Source organism: Tetranychus urticae, chromosome 1, assembly GCF_039701765.1.
Source record: "Tetranychus urticae isolate SD_2017Ah chromosome 1, NJAU_TeUrti_SD_1.0, whole genome shotgun sequence".
Taxonomy (NCBI): domain Eukaryota; kingdom Metazoa; phylum Arthropoda; class Arachnida; order Trombidiformes; family Tetranychidae; genus Tetranychus; species Tetranychus urticae.
In genome coordinates, this window is record NC_142958.1 from 4,533,630 (window position 1) to 4,541,542 (window position 7,913).

The 7,913-nt window shown below is 29.9% G+C and overlaps 1 long non-coding RNA gene across 14 annotated transcripts; it reads right to left on the reverse strand.

Annotated features, from left to right (window-relative positions):
* Positions 1-20: 20 nt before the first annotated feature.
* On the reverse strand, positions 21-6,635 carry LOC107370352 (uncharacterized). 14 transcript variants are annotated; one of them, XR_003082572.2, is made up of 12 exons: positions 6,370-6,635; positions 6,015-6,100; positions 5,485-5,601; positions 5,209-5,388; positions 5,009-5,087; positions 4,719-4,902; positions 4,531-4,631; positions 4,242-4,426; positions 2,937-3,257; positions 2,213-2,327; positions 1,958-2,014; positions 21-833 (listed from the first exon to the last, which is right to left on the reverse strand). It is a non-coding gene; the product is annotated as an uncharacterized LOC107370352 (long non-coding RNA). The 14 variants fall into 14 exon arrangements; XR_003082573.2 differs by having other exon boundaries at positions 2,937-3,262; XR_001570616.3 differs by having other exon boundaries at positions 2,937-3,644.
* Positions 6,636-7,913: the final 1,278 nt, after the last annotated feature.

Consider the following 7,913-nt stretch of genomic DNA (forward strand, 5'->3'; position numbering starts at 1 on the left):
GTAAATGATGTTGATTAAAATTGAGCAGAAAACAAAAACAACCAAACCCTCATTTTCACTTTAATTAACTTAATTTGGTTTCACAAAAGTTAAGTGATTTACAATGATTTATACACAGTCTAATGGAATAGCTAAAGATGAATGAAATGAAGAAAAATTCAATAACTTTGTTTTCCATTGAAAGATGTTAATCTTTGAGTAAGAAGCAAGAATTAGATTATCTGATTAATCCAACATGCAAAGGTTGAACCTTTTATAAGCTGTCTAATAATTACATTATACAAATAATTTGTATTTCATTTTTTTTGTTATCCTTCCTCACAATTTCCCTATCATAATCATCTTCGCCTTTCAAATTGTAAATATTAATATAAAGCTTTCTTTTTGAGGTTCATCTGATCCTTGAACAAATAGTAAACACTCAAAGATCCCAATCAAAGGTAATCAAATTGATTTTATGACAAAGCATAACCAGGATATAATTGATTATGGTTAACTATGGTCAAGTGTGTTTGGTTTAAAGAATTAGAGATTGAAAGAGAGTGAAAAATTGGCAAATCTGATCTCCAGAAGAAAAAATATAAATAGATTAACATTGGCTTTGGTTTACTATTTGATTTTTGTTTCCATTCATTCCTGAAAATGTATTTTACACAACACAATATAACCATGTTAATAATGCGTTTGCTTCTGTAGGTGTTGATGAAATGATAAATGTGAAAAAGATGATGTTGATGAATTTGAACGCTTTCCAATGGTTAATTTGATCCATTTTGATTTTCATCTTCCTTTCAGTCCTTTCCTTGGTTTGATTGAGATGCGTTTTTGTTTACCTGAGCCAAAAGAAGGGAAAAAATTAGTGTTAAAATTGATTTTAAGGTGTGATCTTCAAATAGTTATATTTGTTTATCATCATCATCCGGATCATCATCATTCCAGAGTGATATTTGAACAGTTAAACTTGATATTGATATAAGATGCTGTCTAATTGTAATCATGCAGAAAAAATGAGCAGACGTTTTTGCTTCAAGATTGAATGTAAAATTGTATAAAGAAAAATGTTTCAAGCTTTGATTGAAGAGATCCAAACATGAAATGATAATGGTAATGATGAAAGGTAGGGAATTTGATGATGATAACAATAACATCAATATTAATATCATTAAATGTATCAAGAGAATTAAAAGTAATGAAAGAAAAGGTTATTATCAACGATTCCTTAGGCTATGTTAAATGATATGGTTTGTTAAAGTGACAATTAGCAGTTGAAGCGATAAACATTTGGTTGCTTTTTCACCCCATTCAACTATTTACCAACAAATAATAAAAATGAAAATGCAATGAAATAAAATTAATGGCAATCATAAAGAAATAGTAATTAATATAAATTTCATTTTGATAATATTAGGGAAACTAAAAAGTCAGTTGATTATTTGTGATTACCATCAACACCAAAATCAACATCACCCTTCCCTTAACACCATTTCAAATTATATCTGTTCAATTGATTTGGAAATTGAAATGGAAGAAGAGCGTAAAAACTGACGAAGATGATAAGAGTGAAAGTGTATCTCATTGAAAGATATAGCACTGATAATGGGAAAAGAGACAAATATATTACTAAATAGCAGATGGGAAGAGTTGTTAATGGGGAGTTGAAGTTGACAGTAATTACATGATAAATGTTATCAACAGTAATTGTAATCTCTGTATCTTTTAAACAGCCAAAAAGCAAAAGTAACAAGCAATTGAGTCAAAATCTGTATAATTAGTTGTTAACTTTTACGTTTGTGTTTGAAAAAGATGCCTTTTGATTCGTCCTTTTTTAAACTCAATGGATATAATAATAATAATAATCACTGGCATCATTGTCTTGTCTCTTATTTATTCATCTTGATGCATCTTCACAGCCTCTGTGTGTTAACCACTGTGTTTATTGTCTTTAAAGGCGCCTCACCTAACCTTGTCACCTCCCAATGCCTCATCGGCATCACCATCATCGTCATCACCATAGCTGGTAGTAATTATGTTAACGAGGAGAGAAAAGCAAAGAAAACAAAATTATTATACAATTTACGAGAAAAAAAACATTTCTTAAGGGCAAACAAACATATTAAATATAAATATGGAAGAAGAGTGAGAGAGAAAGAGAGAGAGAGAGAAATGAAATGAGAAAAGGTTAGGCGATGATTTGACGCTCATCCGGTGTTACCTTAAAGTGTTGTTGTCAACACGTTCTCACAGGTTTATAAAGTACAATTCAACATGTTAACCATTCCCTTAACAAGGCTAATTCAATGGCATTAATCCAGCGGCTCAATGAGAAACTGGAAAGAAAAAGAAGAGAAAACAAAATGAGAAATTAAAATGTAATATTAATTGTAATGAGATATCAAAAAAGATTGGAAAGGTAAAAGTGGAAGGAAGAAGAAATGATGATTAAGGGGAGGTGGAGGAGGATAGAGAGTAAAGAGGGTAAAAAGAAATGTTAATTATTTATTTTCAAGAATTTGCATGTAAATAAATTATCTCTTAACAGGACACTTTGAAACTTTTCAACGCAACCTTTGATTATAATATATAATTATAATGTAAAGGGTTGAACCAAGAAAGTCTTAAGGACATTACAAATGTAATAAAAAATGTACAATTAATAAAAGTACATCATTTCTTGGACTGTTTTCACCTTGCTTTGTTTTTCCGTTTCTTATATCATCACCACTACCGTTTGTTTGTTTTATCATCCACAGTCGAGTCATCATCCATTATAATAATAATTATCACCATCACACTGTTGCAATCATTCATCATCATCATTAACATTTTACATTCAACTATTAAATAAACCAATGTTGACTTCAACATCATTAACTTCTTGTTTAAATAATATATCATTTGAATAAAAAGAGTTTACTTCTTTCTCTTCTTCTACTTACAGGTTTCGTTGCTTTTCATCATTATTGTTATTAATTTTCACTTTGAACCCTTTAAGTTAAATTCAAGTAAATAATTTACTCGCTTATCCACCCAATCATGTATTGCTGCAATTAACTGAATCCGTGTTCCTTTTCTGATAATATCTTCAAGTCGTTCAAGCAATGTAATCAATGTTAAGGTGATAAGAAACCAGATCAGCCCAAGAAATATTCTTGATTATGGATTAAAATGATGTGAAGATGATGGCAATGGCGTTAAAACTGGAATTAAAATTGACGACAATCACGTTGTTCAACAGCTCTGATGAATCCAGGGTCAGACTTTTCTTCATCATAATCATTTTGTTATCATCAATTTCATCATCATCATCTTCTTCTCACTTCTCTTTTCCCTCTGTAATAAATGTTACCTGAAGATAACTAAATATACTACAAATCCTGGCAACATGAAAACGCTATCAAGCAATAAGATTGTTTGATGTAATTACAAGTTACCTGAACATTACAAATGGTAATGATTTAGTTTATCATGTTATAAAACATTTTAACCTCTCGCATTATTTTGATTTTGCTATTTTTTTCACTTTCAAAAATTTATTATAAGCGGTCCGTTAACATCGACTCTTTCTCTCAGTTAGTGATAAGGAGGGAAAGGTAAGTGAGATGATAATGATTATCATAATGATGATGATGATAATAATAATGGTGCTGGTGATGAAAAAAGGAGAAATTCAATAGTTTATCTTGCAAGAAAATTGTATCCTCCCTTTTTATAAGAAATACATTTTACACTTTGGTGTAAATATATTCAGTTTAGAGGTGATAAGAAGCCGGTTACATGGGTGATGTTTCATGCTTCTGAGTAATAATCATTTTTTCTCCAATAATTGAAGTGATTATTCACCTTTTTTGAAAGATAATTTTCTTATTTACATTCCCTAAATCATGGTCTTTCTTAGGTTTAGCAACTTACAACCAAAAGTTAACTTGATTGTTGTGTTAATATCAATATAATTATTTGAATATTAAGGAGTGACTATCAACTAATTCATAAATCATTAGACAATAATTTGGTAAAAGGTGAAATCTAATTTGAAGTTAATCATTGAGGATATGTTTAAATTATACACTGTAAGCGTACAAATGTATAATAAAAACTGAATTAAATAAAACATTAGTCATGATCATTGTATTGAATAAAACAATTAAAATAAATCATACCAATGATCAATGATTAACATCTTCAACACAAATTCAGGGTAAAGCCTAAGTGAAACAATACGAAATTCATCTGGACATGCTTACACACTAAACTTGAAAGGTAATTGTTAAGATTAAGGCGAAGATTAAAGTGTGAAATTATCTCTCTTCAAAGTGAATCCAAGTTGTCAATGTTTGATTTAAGTTTCAATTTGTTAGCAAATTCCTTGGATTGATGGTGAACAATTGAAACATCCTTTAGATTGTAATTTCATCGTGTATCTTTGACCCTAATTTTATTGATAGAGAAAAAAATAGGAGAGAAAAAAAAGTTTCATGATACTAATTGCCATGACAATGGTTTGGAAGTAATATTTAAGAGTAAAATACTTACATTCAGGTACATTCATTCTTATCATCATCATCATCAGCGTATTCTTTTTCGTTGCCTTCTCAATTGCTTCTTTACTTCATCACTCTTCACTGATTGATAATCTGTAATGATAGGTTATAAAACTGCTTGTATATTGTGTGATCAGATAAACATCTCATAACTCCTTTAAGAAACATTGTAACACCAACCATTGTTATTATTATATATCTTTTTCAGAAGAGTGTAGTCTGCCAATCTTTTTTTTCCAACAACCTTTGATCATCCATTTTTCCTATTTTGTTCCCAATTCAGGTTCATCATCAACATCATTATGATTATGATTTTTAGCACATCATCAACACCATCACAGTCTTTGAATCAACGTGCAATAATCTATAGAAATATAGGGAATATAAGGCAAAAAATCAGTGAATCAGACAAGAATGATGAAAACAGAATGAACATTTTATAAAAACAAGTTGGTGATGAAAAGTCTTACCAATCATTAAAGTTGATTTTCAACTGAAATCATCATTAGTGGTACCTCTAAAGCCTTTCATTTCAACACGGCAAGCCTCCTTGTTTTGTTTACAATTCAAGAAGATGTTGGTGTTAAATACAGAGCTCAATATTATAGCAACAATAGCAATAACAAGACAAGATTATTATCATTATCATCACTCTTGTTTAACAATTTACCATTTTGATTATGATTGTTAACAGCAAAATAAGACATTTCAAGTGTTACGCATGGTTTAATCGCCAACATCTTATTGCTTCACTTTGATTTTACGTAATTTCTGGAAGTGTAAAAGTTGAGCCAAAATCACTTTCAATTTGGTAGATAACATTGAGACCATTCTTGAATCAACATTGCTCCTAATACAGAAAATTAAATGGCAATTGAGACAAAAAAAGATTCATGAGCATATCATTATAATGATAGAGTGAAAAAAAATAATTAATAATACTTGCTTGTTGACACCTTTAATTAGACATTTCTTGTCTATGTACATTTTTTAGCAATCACCATAATTAACACCCAAAGTCAATGCCATTAATGGATAAACCTATGTATAGTCAATTTCAGTGCTAGTTAATCAAAAATGGAGGAGACAAAAAAAAACAAAAACGCAAATTGTACAATTAGCATGACAGATGTAACAAACAAAATGGTGGAGTCAGACGATGTTAAAAAGGGGATGAACTAAAAATTACAGCGCGTTAAGCCAAATGTCTTTTCTCATTTTACACTAAATAGATAAAATTTTACAAGCTGATTACACTAATAGATTGATGAGTCTCTGGTTTCAATTCAATTCACACACTCAGATTGCGGTCAAGTCTAAAGAGTTTATCGTTAATCTTTATCAGAATTCCTAAAATCGGTAATTTCTTCTCGAGTTTAGCTTAAACTTGCATGTAGATCATTCTCTCAACTGGAATTCAATTTATTACATAAAATGAGCTAAAAAACGTTTAGTAATAATAAGATAATTGATTACCTGTAATTTGATCTAGGATGTTTTTAGGTTGAAGTTACCTTTCCATTTTTTTCTGTTTTTAATTGAAAATCAAGCCAAAAAATGAGCTGCAACAAGGGTAAATTAAGAATAGTGAAAATGAGAAATGATATTAATGATTGAAGAGTAGAAGAAGAAGAGAAAACAAAAAACAATAGGGAGTCAAAGTAAAACAAAGAGTGAAGGCGTTTAGTTGAGTGTTTATGGTAATGTTAAGGTGGGCCTTTTTGGCGTGTTTTTTCTAACACGATTTAACAGACAATTAGACTCAACGTAATCTTACACAGATAACAAAAAAAGTAATATAAATATAGAAATATAAATCAACTTTTCTTACCATTTCAAGCTTCGTGAACACACATTTTAACGGCAACAACAGCTTAGACCAGCCTAAAGTAAGAAAAAAATCTCTTTATCCCGAGTATAAGGTGATTATTATACAGTAATAATGTTAATGATTAAGAAGAGAAGGATAATCACTTTTAATTCACACACAAACAAACATTAGTTAAGGTGAAAATTATGGTAACAGCAAGAAAAGAAGAGAGAGAAAAGAAGAGAGAGAAAAAACTGGACAATTAAAATCAGAAGACAATAAAGCTAAAAAAGCAGCTCCAGTTAACATGGCAACATGGACGCTTCAAGGGGTCAACTCCTAATTATGCCTTGTTTAACCAGATAAACATTGGTTTAACATAAATCATGTCAAATTGTGTTAACACTTTAACTAAACCCAGTGATGGAAGTAAATTAAATAAATGAGTTTACAATAAATAACAATAAAATAATCTTCCAATGTAAAGTTACCTTCAAAGGTTTACCTTTTTGAGCTGGAGTAGTTGATTGTTGATGCAAAACAGAATGTGAATGATACATTTCCCCAGTAATTTAACAACTTAAATTGTCTAGTTAATTGTTAGCATCCTGTAAAATCATTTGATCCGTTGAAAAAGTTGTCAACAGTAGACAGACAAAATAGACTTGACTCCTAACAAGACGAAAAATATGTCTTTTAGTTGATGATTTATCATGAAAAATATTGAAGAAGAAGAAGAAATAGAAAAGACAATTTAGTGAGTAAACAAAAGGTGAATAATTAACATGATTACAATATAAATGTCAACATTTACTTGATTAATTGAGTTTGAAGCAAGCAGTTGTAACAACGTTATTAGATGAACATTTACAAGTGAAAGAAAATGTTGACCAGAAAAAGAAACAAAGTGTTCATCAAATGTACAACCAATCTTACCATTTACCATGTAATTTGATTGAAAACTGTTAATTGCAGTTGTCTAGCTTTCTAATCAATATTACCTTTTTGGTTCAACAGTTTATCAACTTTGGTAAACTTGTAAGGTTGTACTTTGCCGTTTCATTTGTAGTATTACCTGGACAAGACAAATATGAAAGGAGGCACTGAAAGCTGTCTAACCTCGGGCTGATTGTTGATTAATTATTTACCCATTTTTAAGTTTCTTTTTCTGTTAATTTGTTGATGAAGATGATGATGGTGCTGATGATGGTGTTGATCAGAGTGGCGATCATTATCAACAACAAGTTGAACCAAAGAAACAGTCTGAGGCCAGAGCAAAATGAATCCTGTTTGGTTAAACAATTTAACAAAAAACATTTACCTCCACCTTAACTGTAGATGTTTTTGTTTTCAAATGAAACATTTCACTTTGAACATTAAATTACTTAATTTGATATTAAATCAACTAAATTGCCTTTAATGATCAAACTTTTGCTTTTTGCAAACAATTTGATTCTGATTTAGAGACTTTCAGATTTTAGTTTTGTTGTAAACCCAATGTTCAAGTTTTTTCAAGAATTGCCGATGAACTGATTTCATCCATTGGATTTGATCTTTCAATGGAA